The sequence below is a fragment of the Artemia franciscana genome, chromosome 1 (genome assembly GCF_032884065.1).
Source record: "Artemia franciscana chromosome 1, ASM3288406v1, whole genome shotgun sequence".
In the NCBI taxonomy this organism is placed as follows: domain Eukaryota; kingdom Metazoa; phylum Arthropoda; class Branchiopoda; order Anostraca; family Artemiidae; genus Artemia; species Artemia franciscana.
Window position 1 is genome coordinate 13,536,967 of NC_088863.1, and position 21,797 is coordinate 13,558,763.

At 33.9% G+C, this 21,797-nt stretch overlaps 1 protein-coding gene across 2 annotated transcripts in view; it reads left to right on the forward strand.

Annotated features, from left to right (window-relative positions):
- The first annotated feature begins 659 nt into the window (after nucleotides 1-659).
- The window catches only part of LOC136025989 (monocarboxylate transporter 14-like), an 88,436-nt gene continuing 67,298 nt past the window's right edge, over nucleotides 660-21,797 (forward strand). The window contains exon 1 of one of the 2 annotated variants that reach the window (XM_065702132.1): nucleotides 660-709. The gene's annotated coding sequence lies outside the window, so the exon portion shown is untranslated. Of the gene's footprint in view, nucleotides 710-15,622; nucleotides 15,759-21,797 lie in introns of those variants that run through there. The other variant, XM_065702141.1, reaches the window with a different exon arrangement.

Sequence of the window (21,797 nt, forward strand, 5' to 3'; positions counted from 1 at the left end):
TACATTTTAGCTAATAGTGACGTATTTTGGATGCTCATGGATCACATGCATTGACCTACTAGCTGAAAACCCTGCATATTATTGCTCTTGTACGAACACTTAATGCCTGTGGTGATGCGGTGGTGATGGTATTTATATGGTTTTATTTATGTTATAGTTATTTATTTATTTATTTTTTTATTTATTTACTTATACTTTATTTATGTTAAGCTTTATTTTTTGTTTTTTGTTAGTCAACATGACTTGTAAAAGAAAGATCTAACAAATAAATTGAACTTTGTGCTTTCGCACTTAAGAAATCTTTGAGAAAATTTTCAAAAGGTGCTGAAATACTTTTGAAGCTCACTTGTTTTACCATTGCTGGATTGCAATTTACAGGATCACAGTTTTCGCCAAACAGCAAATTATCTATATTGTAAAGAAATAATGATGTCGATTGTGCAGGTCTTTTAATGTGTGTTCCAAAAAATATCCTGTATTTTTTAGGGTTAGCAGGTGTAACTTATCCGACTACTAATCCAGACCAGACCATTTCAAGTAGAAAACCTCACTACTTGCTAACGCAATTTACGTCTCGTGAGACACGTCGAATAAGAGATCTTCGAGCACTAGCGATTACGCTATCTATTTTTTATTTGTTAAAAATAATACCGTTTTCTGTTTAAAGAAGATACTGACGAAAACATGGCGGAAGTCAAACTGAAAAAGAGTAAATATGTCATTATCGATTTAGTTATTGCACTTACTGGCATTTGTTAACAGTAGTAAAATTTAAAGCTTAGCTACTCTAAGTTAATCCCAGACATAGTCTTGTAGGTGACAGCAGCTTAAATGGTGCTTTGACCCATTTTTGCTGTGATTGACCTAATTGTGACTAAGCCTAGAGACTAAAAGGAATTAGCGTAGCTATACTCCAATATTATGCTTAAATATATCCTAACTCACAAAGTAGACTAAAACCTTATCACTTGATCATGAAGTGGTTGAATACACTAGTCTACTGGGGGCTATGCATTTACATATTAGGGGGGGGGGGGTATTAAATTATTTAGACAGTGTTAAGTTTGGGTAAAATTCTAGTTGAGTGACTTCTTGCTATCTCCAAAAGGGGTTAGGTTAGGAAAAAGAAACTTTCAGGGATAGGTCTAAAGGCTAAAGTAGCCTATGTTCTAAGAAGGTATTTCGAAGTACCCACCTCCACTCCTTCTCCCTCTAGAGGGTCCTGAAATTCACCTGCATGACAGGTTTATACCTATTGAAATTTTATCAAAACAACATTTTACCTTAATTTTCAGTTACCAGTTGCTTATTCTCTGCCTTTAGTTCTGAAAATGCAATTCCTGTTATTTGAGTAGAATCCTGAGCCACATCAATGTTTTTCTTCAAAACTTAGGAAATGTACTTGCATCTCTTTAAAACCTTATAAATTGGAATTGAGCAAAGTTGTGAAGCTGAAAACAATTTTGTTGTACTTCATTCAAGCCAAAGATTTATTTTACAAGGTTTCACTTTTATAACACACATATTTTAAAGGTCATCAAAGGTCAGGGCCCTCTAGAGAGAGTAGGAGTAGAGGTGGGTACTTCAAAATACCTTCCCAAGACATACTTTAGCCTTTAGACTCATCCCTGAAAGTGTCATTTTCCTAACCTAACCCCTTTCCAAGATAGTCAAAAGTCAATTAGGCTAACTAGAACTTTATGAAATGAAGTTTTCAGTGATGAGTCTAAAGTTTAAGGTATATCTCAGGAAGGTATTTTAAAGTACCCATATCCACTCTTTCTCTCTCTAGAGGACCCTGAAACTCACCTATGTGACAGGTCTGTACATATTGAAATTTTGACAAAACAACATTTTACCTTAATTTTCAGTTATTGGTTGCTTTTTCTCTGACTTTAGTTCTGAAAATGCAATTTGTATTATTTGAGTAAAATTCTAAGCCATATCTGTGTTCTTTTTCATAATTTAGGAAATCTATTTGCATATCCTTAAAACCTTATAAATTGAGATTGAGCAAAGTTGTGAAGCTGAAAACAATTTTGTTGTACTTTATCAGAAGATCTATTTTGCAAGGCTTCACTTTTATAACACACATATTTTTAAAGGTTGTCAAAGGTCAGGGCCCTCTAGAGGGAGAAGGAGTCAAGGTGGGTACTTCAAAATAGCCTACCTTCCCAGGACATATTTTAGCCTGTAGACCCATCCCTGAAAGTTTCATTTTCCTAACCTAACCCCTTTCCAAGATAGCAAGAAGTCACTAAACTAGAATTTTACCATATTTCCTACTGCAAAATATCCAAAATAATTGTAGCTAACATATTTTGCATGCAGACCCTCTATTCTTTATCCCCCCCCCCAATGTGAAAATATCTAGCCCAAATTAAATATTTCTTGTCTTTGTGGCTCTGAAACCAGTTTTCTCAGATCTAATTTAGTGTAATTCTTGAGTGTTTGTGTTATTAACAACTGCTGTTATTAATTGAACCAAGTGTTGGTTGACTGTTTTAAGAGTAAGGCAAGAATCACAAGAGAGAGGCTATTTCCCCTAATTTAAGGGATTTAGTGGCATTTTGTGGGATGAGGAGGGGGAGGGGCAGTTGAAGATATTCAATTGCAAAAAGTATTATATGTAGAAAGATCATTGAATAGGGAGTAGGATATTATATTTCTTTTTTGTACTTTAAGGCTTCCTTTATGTTACAAACTAGAATTTGTAAGGTGACAATTAGTGTAGTTTTTCAGAGCATGAAAACTTTCACAAATATTCATCTTATAGCCTAGATTGCATAATAACCAAGACATCCAAAAGTTAAAAGATAGTAGAATGCCATTTGATTCAAAACTTGGCTAATTTCAGGTATAGTGCAGAAATCAGATACAAAAAAAAGAAGTTTACCATTTGATGCTCTACTTAATATTCTTTTCAAATAAAATTTTCAACCTCTCCTGCCCCCTGAATAGGGTGTGATAAACCCAAAGCTGTATGCAAGTGGTTATTTTTTATAAATAGTTGGCTCATAACTCCTAATAAAGCCAAATTGAAAAAACATCAAAAAACAACAAAGTAAGCAAACCTGTATTTATAGATTAGGGATTTATCAGGTCTTGTTAAGTGGGAGGGAAATTCAATTACAAAAATTATGATATATAGAAAAAGCATTGAATATGAAGTAGGATATTATATTTCTTTTGTGTACTTTAAGGTCTCATTTATAGGCTTAAACTAGAATTTGTAAGGTGACAATTAGTGTAGTTTTAAAGAGCATGGAAACATACAAAAAAATATTCATCTTTTAGCTTATAAATTGATCAGAAAAATCTAAAAGTTTAAAGATAGTAGAATACCATTTGATTAAAAATTTGGTCAATTTCACATATAGGGCAGAAATCAGACAGAAAAAGGAAATTTACTATTGGATTTCCTATTCAGTATTCTTTCTGAATACAATTGTCAACCCTCCCCCCTGAATAGGGTGCAGTAAACCCAAAGCTATATAAAAGTGCTTATTTCTTATAAACAATTGGCTCATAGTTCTTAATAAAGCCAAATAATAAAAAAAAACAAAAACAAAGTGAGCAAACTTGTATTTATAGGTTATGGCTTTATCAGGTCTCATTAGGTAGGGAGAGAGGGAGATCTCAATTACAAAAGCTATTATATATATATATATATATATATATATATATATATATATATATATATATATATATATATATATATATATATATATATATATATATATATATATATATATATATATATGAGCATTGAACAGGGAGTAGGATATTATGTTTCTTTTGTGAAGTTCAAGGCTTTTTTTGGGTTCAAAAATTTGTAAGGGGCAATTAGTATAGGTTTAAAGAGCATGAAAACATACACAAATATTCATCTTTTAGCTTGCAAATCAATCAAGGCATCCAAAAGTTTTAAAGATTAGTAGAATACTATATATTCAAAATTTGGTTATTTTCAGGTATTGGGCAGAAATCAGATTAAAAAAAAAGAATTTTACCATTTCATTCCCTATTCAATATTTTTTCCAAATAAAATTATCCCCCCCCCCCCTGCCCTAAACAGGGCATGATAAGCCCAAAGCTTTGTGCAAGTGCTTATTTATTATAAATAGTTGGCTCATAATTCCTAATAAAGCCAAATTGAAGAAAAACAAACAACAACAAAGTAAGCAAACTTGTATTTATAGGTTAGGGCTTAATCAAGTCTCATTTGGAGGAGGGATTCAGTTACAAAAATTTTTTATATAGAGAAAGAGTATTGAATAGAGATTAGGATATTATATTTGTTTTGAGTCCTAAACTGTAAATTAACCATAAATTTAGTACCAAAATCAAATGAATAATCTCAAACAAGCTTGTTTCAAGTCTGCTAGTTGCTTAACTTTGGACTTTTTGGAAACTCAATTCAAGGTTTAAATACTGTAACCTTCTAAAACAAGCCAATAGTAAGGCCAATCCTTATTTCAAGCTTGCAATTTTGAAAACATCCTTGACACAAACTTGCAAAACCAGCCAGTGACAAGGCAAATCCTTAGATCAGGATTGTTCAAAGCCCCCCCCCCCCCCAAAAAAAAAAACACTTAAAACAACTCTGCAAAACTAGCCATTGACAAGCCAAATCTGCAGATCATACTTGTTCTTAAGAATAAACTTAAAGTAACCTTTCAAAACAAGCCATAGGTAAGACCAACCCTTTGATCAAGCTTATTTCAAGCCTGTAATTTGGAAGAAAACTTGAAACAACCTTGCAAAACAAGCCAGTGGTAAGGCTAATCCATGGATCAAGCTTGTTTCAAGCCTGTAAGTTTCTAACCATGCTGAAACACAACTTGCAAGGAAAGTCAATGTCAAGGTGAATTCTTGATTCAAGCATATAACTTTGAAATATACTTGAAATGAGTTTGTAAAATGAAGAAATGGTAAGGGAAATTCTTGACTAAAGCTTTCTTCAAGCCTATGACTTGCTTGGTTTGCTAAAAATAATTATTTGTTTAAACAATTCAATAAAATAAATAATTGAATGAAAATAAAAAAGGAAAATAAATTAAAAATTCAAAAAGCCCTTTTCAGAATGGGACAACTCAAGTACTTCAATTTCAATTGAAATGAGTTTGAAAATGTATCCCAGTTTTTAGTTCTATTTTATTTATATTTATGTTTTATTTATAAGTATATCAAAGATTTTGAGTTTTTTGGTTTTGACTAAACATTGAAAATTCTATATTCTTGCTTACAATGACAGTAAAAAATTGATTTATTTTAGAACATTAACCCAAACTTTTTCAAAACAAGATATATTAAGTTAGGGTTTAGTCAATAACAAGACTAAAGAAAAGGAATGAAAACAATGAGTTAGTAGCAAGTAATTGTGTTCTTTGTTCATTTGAAGGAGATTATTCACCAGAAAAGTTTTTCTTGTTTGGTGGAAGAGTTGCTTTTAGACTTTTATGATGAAAAAGCTATACAATGCAAACACTGCTTGAAACTAGGACACACACAAAAATTCTGTCCATTTGCCACTGCTGTTGTTTGTAAAAATTGTACATCAAGGGGTCACTCTGAAAGCAACTGCCATAACCCATCAAAATGTATGAACTGTGGAGGTTCACATCTTTCTGATATCAGAAATGTTTGTGCTAAATACAAACAAAGAACTCAGATTATAAAAATAGCTCAGGAGAAAAGAATACCAGTACCCATAATTGCTAATGCTATGAGGAAAGAACCTAGTCAGCCTCATATAAACTTTGTCAATACACCTTCCAGGAGATCAACTCAAGTCCAAGAGCTGAGAAGACAACCACAGCAGGTGTGGAAAAAAATTCATTCTATCAACTTCAATGAGACCTACTCCCTATCAACTAGTGAGTTACCCATAAGTATAGCTAGCCCTTCTTTCCTCAGACTTGATCACAAAGTAGGAAGAATTCCTGCAGGTGTATCCCCCTCTCAACCCAAAAGACCTACATTCTTATCTATTAGGGGTAATGGACCTCAAAGAAACAATATCAAACCTCCAACACCCACATTCTTAGTTGGTAATCAACTAAGAAACTTGACAAAACTTATTATTACCCAGGAGCTTATTTGATCATCAAATTATGACATGGAAATGAAAAAAAAAACTATGTGAGAAAACACTAGAAAATCACTTTCCAGAGTCATTGCTGAAAGAAGTTACAGATGAATTTAAGGAACTGATTGCTATTGTTGCAGTCAAAAATATTCAAGTTCCCCAATGATTAGAAAACAAACCCTCCAACTAATTAACAATGTTAATGATATAGAAAAACTGATAGTATTACAGTGGAACACATTTTCACCTAATAATACAAAAATGATGGAACTTTGCTTGTATATTAATAAAGAAAAAGTGGATGTAATTCGTCTCCAAGAAACACATTTAAACAATCTGAAAAAAGTGTCCATACTAGGATACAAATGCTATTGAAAAGATAGAGATTCTGGCAGAAAAGGGGGTGGAGTGCTCATATTTATAGCTGAGAAAATAGTTCACTATCCATTACCATTAAGGCAACATGACCATGAAATAGATGTGGTAGGAGTATCAATCACTTTAAGCTCAGGAGACACGTCAATGATTAAATCTATGTATAACCCAAAGGGGGATACTGATATATATATATATAATATTTTACCAACAAAAGCAGAGAGTCGCAACTCCCTTATTTTTGGTGACCTAAATGCTCATAGCCCTCATTGGGAAAATGTTGAAAGATTACTGTTAGGAAATAATCATAGCAGTTCTAACACCATATTATTTGCCAACATATTTTTATATAAAGAATAAAAGATTGTCAACCATTGATATTCAACTAGGTCGTGCTGCTGCTGTTGACCAGGTTTCAATTAGTAGAGTAACAGATCTATAAAGTGATCATTGTGCTACCAAGACTACAATCTCTAGTATGTCTCACCAAACCAAACCTGGAAAAAGGGAGTTTATCAACAAGTAATTAGCCATTGTTCAGACAAATCCTGCAAGAAGCTAATTATATTTTACCTGAAGATTTTTCCCAAATTGATGATAAAGTAAAATACTTACCAAAATTATGATGGATACTGCTCACAAAGCAATCCCCAAGACAAGCCCCAACGCTTGGGAACCAACTGGCAATAAGAGAATTAAAAATTGGTGTAATGAGCTATGCTCTACTGCATTGGAAGCTAAAAACATAGCAAAAAAAGGCATTTCAAAAACATCCATCAATGAGCACTGCAATTGAATATAAATGTAGCTCAGCAAAAGTGAAAACAAGATTTTTACAGGCCAAAAGAGAGGCATGGAAAAAATTTGTGACTAACGTAGATCATCATAATGCAGTATCCAATACGTAAGCAAGATGAACAGCAATAGAATGATACTTGATGATCACAAATATGAAACAAAACACCAGGGTCAACTAGTAACTTCTGATTTTTTAAACGCTAATATTTTTGCAAATACATTCATGAAGAAACCTCAAGACACTGTTTTGCCAAATCTACCTGTATATGTCCTCCCTTCTGTAGCATAACATAAGAAGTCGTTATTGTTACCTTTTTTGTTATCTTAGTTAGAGACAGCTATTGAAAGATGCAGCTTAAATTCAGCACCAGGATATGATGAGATACGCATCAAGTGGTTGATTGAAACATCTGACATTTTCCAAGCTAAACTCCAGGAAGTATGCAATAACGCATGGAGAGAAGGGAATTTCCTACCCCCTGGAAAATTGCAATCCTCAAACCCAATCATCAAACCTGGAAAACCACCAGAGATCCTGTATCTTACAGACCAATATCAGTTCTCCCCACAATGGGCGAAATGTTTGAGTGAATGATTTTAAGGAGATTAGAATGGTTTGCAAAGGTAAATCAAATAATAATCCAATCTCAGACAGGTTTTAGAAAGAGTCATAGTGCAATGGACAACATAACCAGAATAGAAACAGATATGACAGATGCTTTACAAGAGGGCGAAGTTGGTATTGCTATACTGCTGATGGGACAGATGCATATGGGAATGTAAAATGCAAAAAGTTACAAGAGATTATGTATAATAAAAATTTTTCCACCTCTGGTGATCTCGATTATAAGGGATTTATTATGTGATTGTTCTTTTCAAGTACAGATTACTGAATTACTGTCTGTAAGAAAGCAAGTTGAAGATGATCTCCCACAAGGAACTGTCATAAGCCCTCTTTTATTTACATTATATATTTCTGAACTAACACTTAGAAGCCAGTCAAAACATGGAGAATTTGCTGACGATCTTCTTGTGTGGAACAGACATAAGAATATAACTTTACTCCAAAACATCTTTCAGGAAGATATATATGATGTGTGCCTGTTTTCTAAAGCTTTTGAACTGCCCATTTGTGTACCAAAAACAAAAGCAATTATGTTCCATACACGGCAAGCGACCCTTCCGAAACTCTTAAGGATAGAGGAGAGTGAGATAGTCTATGAGCCATCAGTTTGGCTACTGGGCATGATTCTTGATTCTTATTTAAAATGGCAACCATATTTAATGATGTTGAGAGTAACAATTTTAAAACAGCTAATCATCCTAAAACAACTTGCAGGATCTAAATGGGGATCTTCACGAAAGTTGATGACTTTTACAAAACGTATATTCAGTCTAAATTGAAATATGGCATTCAATTTCTTACAAACATTCCGGTTACTTTGTTCAATATCCTTGAGATACTCCAAAATTCAGCCATTAGAATTGTTTAGGGGCTCCAGAAACATACTGCAGTGGTTAAGCTCAAAGAGCTTTTTGGACTACCTGCTCTGAAAGACAGGGCTACTATGCTGAGAAACTGCTACTTCATAAAATACAAACATATGGCCAAATTCATGCAGTTTTTCCCTCCACTTTTGGAAATCTTGTTAAGCCCCAACACTTACTATCTTCTTTTAGCCATTATCTAAAAGATTACCCAAATTGGAAAAGTGAACATGCAGATAGTTACCCTTTTCCAAAATCTCCGCCATGGGAAATGGTGGCTCCTGAGTGTCATCTTCAGTTAGTTTCTAAAGACACGTCTCATTATTCAGATCAGTTTATCTGTCAACTCTTTGCTAATAATATATCCTCATACTTTCCTGAGCATATTCTAGCCTTCACGGATGGTTCAGTAAAAGGATCAAGAGCAGGAGCAGGGTTGTGTATTGCTCATGTTTCTTTGAATGTATCAGCAACTCTTCCATCCCACACTTCAATTCTGTCAGCAGAGTCATTTGCTCTAAACATAAAGCACTTGAAACTATGGCCAGACTGAACCTTTAATCAAGAATGTGTTAATCCTTACAGATTCAAATCCTGCAATTCAATTAATAAGAAAAATAAATTACAAGGCTGCTGATTCGGATTTAAAATTAATAAGAGATGATCTACAAAGATTAAATAAACGTGGGATTTTTGTTTGCTTCCAGCATATTCCTAGTCATAAAGGACTGATTCATAACGTGACTGCTGATAGGCTAGTAAATGAAGCAGCAAATATGGGCCCCCTACCAGAATTAAAACTGGGGAACCTATGAGATATTATGAAATACTGTGGACAAATAAAGTGTCTACCATTTCTAAATTCCTCATTTCGTTCTAAAGAAGACACAATGTGGTACTATAGACTGAAAATCAGGATATCTTTTTCTGAATTCTGTCTGATTTCAATGGAATTTATATCATTCACCACTATGCAGGTGGTGTTTAGCAACAGTGGAAACTCCCCAACACATATTTTTTGGTTGCAATATACTTGCACCCGAAACTAATAAGATTAAGATAATTTGCAAAAAACTAAAGATTGCAGAAATGTATGACTCCATCATTAGCTTACAACTAAGTCCTAATACTGAAAGGCCTATTTATAGGGTAATGATCCAAATTATGAAAAAGACAATGGAAAATGAGTTAGTTTATTAATGAAGATCTTCTGCACGAGAAAAGTAGGATGAGCTGTATTGTTACCAGCCGGCCTCTTGGCCTTAAACTGCTGGGGACAGGCAGCTTAGGTATTCGCCCTTCCCACAAACCAAAAAGAAGGGAAGAAAAGATGAAAAAGAAGGATTGCCAGTGCTATCTTGTAGTCAAAGGGGTGAAAAGACTGTATGCAGTCTGTATACTCTCATACAAATTCTGGAAGTGGAATTGATGGACTTCAAATGAATGAGAAGAAACTTAACCTTAAAACAAAGTTTAAACAGTCATTTTTTAAAACAAAGTCAAATTTTTCCAAACAAAGTTAGCTTTCTAAGTACTTTCACTGCAATAGAAGACAGAGCTAGGTTAATAATATATAATAATAATTATTCTAATTACTGTTGGTAGTTCATTGTTGTATCAGGTCAAATAAAAGCAGACTCAAACCAAAATGAAACACAACAGATGCTTGGGTAATCTGTCATTGCCAAAGTTAATCTTTTTTTTTCATTCTAGGCCTCTGCAAATTTCAAAATACCTAATAAATTATGTACCTAATAAACTAATAAATTATAAAAAAGAAAATCTTAGCAGATTTTGAAGTATGGGAGGATTTCCAATGAAGAGATGTAACAACTGAAAATGGAGAATTTGATTTTTTAATTAGTTTTAAAATTGACTTTGAACTAAGTGTAAAGCTCGTGATGAACATTCCATAAGGTTGGTGACTACTTTAAAAAGCAACTGTTTCCTCCTGGAGTAAACCGGACACATCTTTTAGTTTCTTGGATTCCACCTTATGGAGTTTGAATGCAACCTTGATATTTTTACTAAATGGTCCAGTTATTCTTTGAAGGGCTGAACTAGGGTAAACTAAAAATGCACTGAGGATGGCTTTTTAAACTTTTAAACTTTCTTTCTAAACTTTTTCTTTCTCAACTTTCTTCTTAATCTTTGCCGCCCTTATGGTGAGCTGGATACAATAATAAATCACAAAAATAAATGCAAACTTATCTTTAAAACAATGAATATGGTCGCAGAAGGCTTTTTAAACTTAAACTTCTCATGAGGATGGCTTTTTAAACTTTAGAAAGAAAGTTGAGAAAGAAAGAAAGTTTAGAAGAAAGTTGAGAAAGAAAGTCAAAGTTGACAAAGAAAGAAGAAAGGGCTGAACTAGGGTAAACTAAAAATGCACTGAGGATGACTTTATTAACTAAAAGAGGTCCTCTCTGACCCAATAGCCTTTCTATGCCTTTTCACTGTTGAATGACAAAGGCTCTTTTATTTTAGTGTTCATTTTGAGGTTTTCTTTGTTCTCCTTTTGATTTTTCTCTTTTTTTTTATTTGTCTTGCCATGCTTGGCCAGTGCGGTCTGAGGGATTAATTATTCAGAGAGTTGCCAACTCGGAAAAGATCTCTTGTATGCCTACGACAAAAGTAGAGAGTTATGGCAATAACTTTGACAGGAATAGTATACCACTTCTCGGAAGTGCCAACTCTTGCCCTATTTTACTGACAACACTTTGAAGATACATATACTGTTGAGGCAGTATAATTCATCAGGTTTTTAAGAAGCATTAATCTTTTTTAAATGGTATCTCTTCTAGCTCAAAATTGGATATATTTTTTTTTTTTGGACAATTTCCTAACATCAATGTTAAAAAAAAAAATATATAATTTAGCTTTTTTGTTGGGCCTCTTTCTAATTTCAACGATTTAAATGGAGTAAAGATGAATCTCCGGTTCTTTGCAATGGGATATGTATCAAAGTTTTGGAAGTATATGCTATGTCATTCCTCTACTTGAACCAAACACAGAAAATAAATAAAAAATTCAACAGAATCACTTGGAAAAATGACTCGTAAAAGTAGATGGAAGCTTTTTAAGAGTCATGGGAAAATTTCCCTTTTTTAGTTCCCTCAGTTTTCTATATTTTTCTAAGAAATTTTGTAAGAAATATTTTTCTAAGCAAAAATGGCTCGTAAAAGTAGATGGAAGCTTTTTAAGAATCATGGGGAAATTTTCCTTTTTTAGTTCCCTCAGCTTTCTATATTTTTCTAAGAAGATAGTTTGGGAATGGGACCAATGAGCCGTTGTGTATATTAAACAATTTGCGATTTCAGTCACACTTCAATTTGAAACTGCCTGCTGCTTGCTTGCTTGAACATAGCTTTCCACTCGAAAGCAGAAACGCAGCTAGAAGAAACAAAGGCTTAGTAAACTAGCTCTATGTAGTCTTGTCGAATATAAACTATAAAACCCTACTTCGACTTATACAGAATTAAATAAAAAAAACAAGTTTTTTTTTAGCTGAAAGTAAGGAGCGACATTAAAACTTAAAACGACAGAAATTACTTCCTATATGAAAGGGGCTGCTTCCTCATCAACGCCCCGCTCTTTACGCTAAAGTTTGACTCTTTCTCTCAACTCTGCTTTTTAAAAAGTAAAAAAAAATTAGCGTAAAGAGCGGGGCGTTGATGAGGAAGCAGCCCCTTTCATATACGAAGTAATTTCTGATCGTTTTAAGTTTTAATGTCGTCCATGCTGATAGAACTTAAGTCCTCCTTATGGCACTTAGCAGGAAATAAAAAAAAAAATTAATATCATTCGTTGATCCAGATGAACGTCCACAACCTCTGTAAAATCCACAGACCTTGCACCCTTACCACTTTCGTGTAAGAGCCTAAAATTAATAGCCGAAAAAGACAGGATAAATCAAAGTGTTGCTCCCACAATTCAAATTCCTTCGCCTTTGGTATGGGCCTGCTAATTCGTGAGGAACTAAATGACCATTTTGAATTATGAAAATTAGACAGGGAGTTTTATTTTTGGTACTTGTATGATATACCCCGTAAGGCTCAAGAAGTGAAATTAGGTTAATCCTAATAAAATATACCTTAGTATGATAAAAATGTTACACTTTAGAAACCAATTTGGGTTATATAGTGGCACATAAATGGGGGGGGGGTAAGTACGGCGGGTTTGTGTGCAAAATGTGTTAGCTACGATTATTCTGCATATCATGAAGAAGCCTAATAAGTGTTTTCTGACTTAAAGCTGTCCAAATGATTTACCCCCACCCAACCACCTCACCCCCTAATGTGCAAATATATCCCAATCTATATATTTTCCATCTATTCTGTCGCTTCTCTAGACTTTTCTCACGCTAAGGTGAAAGAAACTACCAAAACAAACTGGTTTACAGCGTGACAATGCATGAACAACTTGAGCGATAGGGGGTATATCATACAAGTACCTATTTTTCTTCTAAAGCTTGTAGAAATTCTTTATTACATACACATAAAAGGCGAATAATTAAAATAACTATTCTTTCCTCTTTTTGACGAAGAATGTAAACATTATTATTTTGCTTTTTTGACGTGAAACTAGTCGTGTCACGGATTTGAAGCATATCACATGAGAAAACATGAAATTTCTATATAACCTACACACTCCAAAGGGAAATATGACTTTCTGGAAAATTAAATAAAGAATTAGGTGACAGAGTAAAATTAAATTAAGTTAAATTAGAATTGAGGTGACAGAAATCCTCTGTCTAGTGTTTCTTACATAATCATTTTGGTTGCTAGACCTCGTCCTTAATTTTTGTAAATAGTTTTAGAAGAAAGAAAATCAAATATAGAGGATTTTTAAAGAAAAGTAAAGAGCCATATTAAAACTTAAGAGTAGCAGAATTAAAGTCATGTAATCATTTATACTGGAAACAAGCATAAATTACTATTAATCCGTAGATGAAACGCAAAACGAACAGAAATTAAAATGAATAATCACATTAAACATGTAAACATATCACATTAAATATTTGTGCTTTGTAATTTGGTCTGTTGGTGATTTTTTATAAATTTGTGTGTGTATTTGGCTCTTTGGCTTTTGAGATACACGATCTGTCTACCTATCTATCTATCATGAAACATAAAGAATAACAAGTGGTAACGAACTGGAGCAAGGAGCGGCTCGGCTCAATAGTAACCGAAACTCTAAAAAGCGGAATTTTGATACGAATAATTACATAAAAATAATCGTATTTTAATGCTGATTTTAAATGTATAAGATTCACCAAGTTTAGTCTTACCCATCAAAATTTACGAGTCTGAAAAAATCTGCTTTATTTTAGAAAATAGGGGAAAACACTCCCTGAAAGTCATAGAAAATCACACCATCAAAATTCAGCGCATCAGACAACACTAGTGTAGAAGTTTCAAGCTTCTATCTACAAAATAGTGGAATTTTGTATTTTTTTGCCAGAAGACAGATCACGGATGCGTGTTTATTTGTTGTTTTTTTTCCGCAGGGGTGATTGTATCGACCCATTGGTCCTAGAATGTAGCAAGAGGGCTAATTCTAACGGAAATTAAAAGTTCTAGTGCCCTTTTTGAGTGACCAAAAAAATAGAGGGCACCTAGGCCCCCTCCCACGCACAATTTTTTTTTGGGGGGCTGCAAGTTACAAACTTTGACCATTGTTTACATATAGTAATGGCTATTATGAAGTGTACCGACGTTTTCATAGGGACTTTTTTCGCGTTGGGGTGGGGATGGGTTGGGGGAAGGGGTTACGTGGGAGGATCTTTCCATGGAGGAATTTATCAAGAGGGAAGGGAATTTCCATGAAGGGGGTGCAGGATTTTCTAGCATTATTAAAAAAAAGAAAATTAATAATTTTTTTCAACTTTCAAGTAATGAACAGCACTAAAACCTAAAACGAACATAAAATATTACGTATATAAGGGTGTTCATATCCTCCACAATACCTTGCTCTTTACGCTAAAGTATTTTTTGTAATTTCAACTATTTATTCTACGGCCTTTGTGATTTAGGGGTCATTCTTAAAGATTTGGGAAAAAAATCCAAGCTTTAGTGTAAAGAGCGATGTATTGACGAGAGGGTGAACCCCCTCATATACGTAATAAAAATAGACAAATATAGTAGTTCGTTACGTAAGTCAATTCGTAATGTACGTATGTTTACTACGTAAGGTACGTATGTTTATTACTAACAAAAACGTTCGTAAAAAATATCTAGTTGCATTTTAAGTAACCAAAATTGGAGGGCAACTAGGCCTCCTCTCCCACCTTTTTTTTTTATCAGAATCGTCCGATCAAAACTAGAAGAAAGCCATTTAGCAACAAAAAATCTGTAAATTTCGTTTTAATTATTCATGTGCGGTGAGCCAAAATCAAAACATTCATTAATTAAAAAACGTTCAGAAATTAAATAGAAAAAAAAGTTTTTTTTAACTGCAAGTAAGGAGCGACATTAAAACTTAAAACGAACAGAAATTATTCCGTATATAAAAGGGGTTATCCCCTCCTTAGCACCTCGCTCTTTACGCTATTTTTTATTGTTTTAAAAAGTAGAGTTGTGACAAAGAGTCAAACTTTAGCGTAAAGAGCGAGGTATTGAGGAGGGGATAACGTCTTTCATATACGGAATAATTTCTGTTCGTTTTAAGTTTTAATGTCGCTCCTTACTTGAAGTTAAAAAAACTTGTTTTTTTTATTTAATCTGTGTTTAAAGCCTAGCCTTAAGTCAAAACGTGAGATATGTGTTAGATCAGGTTTCATACTTTTTCTTGGTAGTTGGCTGGTTGTGACGTGGTAAGGGGTATTTTTTCGGAGTATTTAACTTAACTAGCCGGTTAGAACTAAAGGTAGTTAGAACCGGACTTGGATATCGCATTGTGAGGTCCTTGTGGGTTCTTGAGTGTTAAGTTGCAGTGCTTTGTTTGTGAATCTTAAGACGCCGTGGACCATTAAAAACACTAATTGAAATGAAGATTCAAGTCCTAGGTAGGGTTGTCATATCTAGCTTGGACCTTGTTGGAATACTGAGTTGGGGGAGGGGTGGCGGTGGGTTAGAAAAGAAGTAAACATTTTTTAATCAGCTCAAAAACTTTTCGTGGAACTTCTCGTGGTTCCACTGGTGGTTGGCTGGGGTTTAGTGAGTTTTTTTTCACTGTTACGTGTTTATAAAACTAGATGGGCTTGACAGGTGACCTTTTTCATCAATCCACTGGGATGACATAAAACGAAAATACTTTTTCCATTATGGCTTTACTTCAGTACTTAGGTAAGCTCGTAATCGTATTTTGCCAAATAAAGCTAAAATTCTTTCTTATCGGGTCGCCGGATCTGGAAGGTCCATAACAGTGATGGTTGATGTTTATTCGGACGGACTGCAAAACAAGTCCTAGGCTGCTATTTTATTCTCATTTGCCCTGCTGATATTTTATTTGTTGCAATTGGCCACAACGATATATTGAAAACAAAATTGAACTAACATATCTTGGTATAAATGTGAGCCTTTTTGTCATAGCACTACCATGTCACCGTTTTGTTTCAAGATGAAAAAGAGCTTCTAGCCATACTTCATGAAAAACAATAACTTAGGGATGGGAGGACCCCCCCCCCCCCCCGATGTTTATCTAACTTGTAAACACGTAACCAAAAACGCATATAAAAATTTTTTCATCCGTTTTTGCAACCTCCCCCTCCCTGATAAAAAACGTGAAATAGCCTTGATTGATGCTAACTTTTTTTTAGTAGTAGTAGTAGAACCGCGTAAACAGGTCTGCATTATGGTAAGTTCAGCTGATAAGTTACCTGCAGAATTCAGATCGGCGAATGAAGCCTCTTGGGAACCTAAATTTAACGAATTCGTAAATCAGAGTGTGAAAAAAAGACACTTTGCTAGTTTTGATATCATTTTATTATTAGATTTCCAACTTTCAAGAATTATTTTCATGTGGCGGTGCACGTTATCTGTGGCGCACATTGCGTCATACGTGGTGGAACAATGGTGAAACACGTGTCTTGCCAGATACTCATGTCTAGGTGTTCTACAATCGCTCATAGAATATTACGTTTCAATGAGCAAGTTACAACCAAAACTCTATTATTAGAGCCGTGAACACTGTGTTGGGGTTGAGCCCCCCTTCCCCCTTTCTTGATACTCCATCAAACTTTATTGCTAATCATATTATCCATACAAGTATCTAAGAATTAACGTGTATATTTGCTTTTCTGATAAATAAGTAATTTAGAACAAATCATTTTGATAAAAAAACTTAAATATTGGGATTGATTCCTTGGAAACTTCAAAGATGGTTCACTGTATCCAATTGGTAAAACCTCAGAAAATTGACAGTAGCAGGGACAGGAATGGATACAGAACAACATGATCTGCAATTGAGGATGGGAATGGATGAAAAGCTGCACGCCTCCTCAGATTTACAGTGAAGGATTTTTGGCTAAAATGAAAATCTTTAATGATAAAATATTTTGTAGTCTTTAACGCAATAGGGTAAATGTCTTATAAGTTAGCTCGCAAATTCATTGTGGTCCAAATTTCTCGATTTGTTAAAACAAACTACGACAAAAAGAAAACTTGGCTGGTTTTTTATCATTGTATTATTTGGGTTCTCACTTTCAAAAATTGTGTACGCCATGTTGTGCATATCACTCGTGGCGCACAATTTGATGACAAAGCTTATAATAAACATCCCGAATTTATTATACGGTAAAAAGCAATGTATTGCAGAAATGTGGTTGCAATATTAATAATGATTACCGTTTAAGTGGTGTAACAAACTAGTAGTAGAACTTCAGTGTTAAAATTATCCTTATGGAATTCAGGTGGTACCCTCGTTTTCACTTTAGCAGCTGTTTAGATCAGATAATCTTTGATAAAAGGGGTCGACATCGTACAGCCTACCTATCTTTAAATGTACTACACGTGATTAGAGGATTACTTACTGACTTTAAATTGGAGTACCTAGTACCAAATATCACTCGTGGCGTACAGTGCTTTGTCCATGGTACAACATGTTTCTCTATGATTAAATGTGTCGCCAGATATTTGTGCCTAGGTGTAGTTCTCATATCGCTCAAAGAAAATGGCATTTTCAATGAACGAGTTACAACCAAGAATTTATTTCTAGAGCCTAGACTGCTGTTTTAGAGTTAAATATTCCCTCTCTCTTGACACGACCTCCTAAGATATTAAGTGTCTAATCTGTGTAAGTAATTTGCGTCTATATTTGCTTCTTTTTTTTTCGTAAATAAAAATAATTAAAAAAATATTGTTGATTTTTGATAAAGATGTAAAAAATGTCACTTGTTTCTTGGAAATTTTAAGGGGTGTTCACAGTATCCAATTGGTGAAGCTTTTAGAATTTGTTGGTAATAGGGGTAGAGATAGAAACAGAACAGCAGGCTCTGCAATTGTGGATGGTGGAGGGATACAAAGCTGTACCCCTCCTCAGATTTGTGGTAAATCTAATGGATAAAATGAAATCTTTAAAGAATAGAAACTTTTCATAATCCTTGAGGCAAAGGGATGGATATCATAGTAACAGATAACGGTAGTGGCGGGGCGAAGGTTTTTGATGATCCAGCCCCCTTCCAAAGTGTAAAAAATTATACAAAGATGTGCATTGGTGGTTCTTGGATCTCTTCCGCCTGGGACAAAATCTTGGTTAGTGCCCAACCCCCGCCCCTCAAAAATTAACTGGCCAGATTTTAACAAATTTTGCATTTACTAACAAAACTTGAATACAAAATATCACAAAAACATTAAAATTTGTTAAATCCTGTATACCTATTTTTTTCCATCTAGTTAATTTTAACAAAAGCTGAAAAATTACAGAATGACTATAACCGTTTGTTTATTAATTTGAAATTTTGCCGCCCTGAAACTTTTGCGCCCAGGGCTAGTGCCCCCTCGCTCCCCCTAAAACCGCCTCTGAACATATGCATCCCTTAATTTGAATCATAGCTATAATTATATGGGGTAAAACCGAAGCCAAACTCATCAAAGAAGGGATCCACTGTTTTTTCTTTGTTTTACTAGTGCATACCTCGTCATTTTTTATCTGAGCTGTCTTTTTTTTTGTCGCTAGAATTACTAATTCTAACGCATGAAGTTTGTTAAAGCAAGTCTTTGACCTCAATTGCTCAATATTGGCATTTATATGGAAAGATTGGAAAATTAATCCTCAGTTACAAAAGGGTTGCATTGATCACTAAAGGGCCTTGACACGAATGTGATTTACCGTAGGTTATTGAATATGCAGTCTACTATCAATGCGTGCTCTGTTTACATGGATTATAGTATAATTTTGGTGGATATGTTAATATAGAACACTTCAAAGGTAACGTCTGTAGTCTTAAACTCTTTGTATATTAAAAGTGAAATCATTTAGACAGGTCCCCATCTCCCGTTCTCGGACCATAATATGTGCAATTTTTTTGCATTAGTGTAGATGTGTTTTTCTGTCCTAATTTCGGAAAATAATGACCCGTCACCAATCTTTATTTTTCCTAAATATTTTCTTTTTTAAACTGAAATTCGAATGAGGGATGGAAGAAAGTTGACAGTACTGTTACTGGCAGAATATCTAAAATTGATTGAATCGACTATTACATGATCTTCCCATAACTAATAGAAGCTGGATAAGAGATCCGAATAAACGAGAGAAAAAAAAAACTAAAAGCCGACACTGTGTTTCCCAGAAATTTTAGAAAAACCATTTAGCTTCTCTCGTTTTGTGCCGGAGACAGAGATATCAAGTTTTGATGAAACTTGTATCATTAGAACGTGTAAAAAAAAGAAATGATTAAACAGAAGAATTTTGTTTTAAAGTTCAGGAAAGGGAAGTTTCTGAAAATTTTGTAGCCTATCTGCTAGAAAAACGTCAAAAACCACCTCAAAAGAAATAGTATCTCATCAATTTTTCATTTTGAGAATTCTCCGTGGTGCAACTCCCGTTGGTTGAAAACCTTGCCGACACCGTTACATTGTCTTCTGAATCAAATTAAATAAAAAAAAAAACAAGTTTTTTTAAACTGAAAGTAAGGAGCGACATCAAAACTTAAAACGAACAGAAATTACCCCGTATGTGAAAGGGGCTGCTCCCTCTTTAACGCCTCACTTTTTACGCTGAAGTTTTTTTATAAAAAAAAGCAGAGTTGCGAGAAAGAGTCGAACTTTTCATATTAATTTTTTCATTGTTTTTTTAAACAGTGCTAGAAAATGCTGCGCCCCTTTCATGGAAATCTTCTTCCCCCATGACAAATTCCTCCATGGAACGTTTCCCCCACATAACCCCCTCTTCTCAACCAAAAAATCCCCCTGAAATCGACATTTTCCAATAACCGTTACTATATGCAAACACTGGTCTAAGTTTGTAACTTGCAGCCCATCCCATGGGGACTGTGGGGGAGTAAGTCGTCCCCAAAGACATAGTTATGAGGTTTTTCGACTATGCTGAATAAAATGGCTATCTCAAAATTTTGATCCGACGACTTTGGGAAAAAAATGAGTGTGGGAGAGGGCCTAGCTGCCCTCCAATTTTTTGGTCGCTTAAAAAGGACACTAGAACTTTTCAATTCCGTTCGAATGAGCCCTCTCGCAAAATTCTAGGACCACTGGGTCGATACAATCACCCCTAAAAAAACAAAAAAAAAACAAACAACAACAAATAAACACGCATCCGTGATTTGTCTTCTGGCAAAAAATGCAAAATTCCATATTTTTGTAGATAGGAGCTTGGAACTTGTACAGTAGGGTTCTCTGATACGCTGAATCTGAGGGTTTGATTTTCGTCAAGATTCTATGACGTTTAGGGTGTGTTTTCCCCTGTTTTCTAAAATAGGGCAGATTTTCTCAGGCTCGTACATTTTGATGGGTAAGACTAAACTTGATGGAACTTATATATTTAAAATAAGCATTAAAATGTGATTCTTTTGATGTAGTTATTCGTATCAAAATTCCGGTTTTTAGAGTTTTGGTCAATTGAGCCTGGTCGCTCAGACAAATTCTCAATAGCTTTCAACGATAATTAGTCCCTTGGGAAAATCCAGTCATGGACCGTTTGTCTTTGAGATAAAAATGATTTTAAAGTTTTCAAATACTCTCAAGACTTTCGTGCACATAGTTTGTTTAACTCCAAGATAGGATCAAGTAAAGTACACACAGGGCCGTGTTTAGGATTTTTGTTCAAGGGAGGGGGGACTCTACGAAAATTTTAAAATGCAACAAAAATTGTTTAAATGTTGTTTACATTTTAAGGGGGGATATTTCAAAGTTGACAATCAATATGGGGCTACCACCCGAACTATTGACAGCTCCTCCGAAGCTAGTTGGAATTTGTGTTTGACTAAAAAAAAAAAAAAAAAAAAAAAAAAAAAAAAAAAAAAAAAAAAAAAAAAAAAAAAAAAAAAAAACTGATTCGTGACAGTTAGAAAACAAGAGTGAATGAATCGTATTTTAATCGCACTTCAGCCCATTCTTTGCCTTCGTCAGAAAGAGTATTTTAAATGTGTAACGTAAAGAGTTTTTACAAAGTGGAGAAAACGTCCCCGGTGAAAAAGCATAAGCCAGAGTTGACCAATGAGCACACAGGCAGAAATATTGAGATCTTGACGATTTTCTCTGAAGTTACTCAGATTCTCTATTTAGTCTGTCCATTTCTTCATTTTTCGAACTTTAGTTTTCCCCTCCCCCAATAAATTCCTGTTCGTCCTCGGTTTTGCATATTTCCTTTTGTGCTATTAAAAAAATGTCGCAATGACCTAGATGCAGCTTGAATATATATATATATATATATATATATATATATATATATATATATATATATATATATGTATATATATATATATATATATATATATATGTATATATATATATATATATATATATATATATATATATATATATATATATATATATATATATATATATATATATATATATATATATATATATATATATATATATATATATATATATATATATATATATATATATATATATATATATATATATAT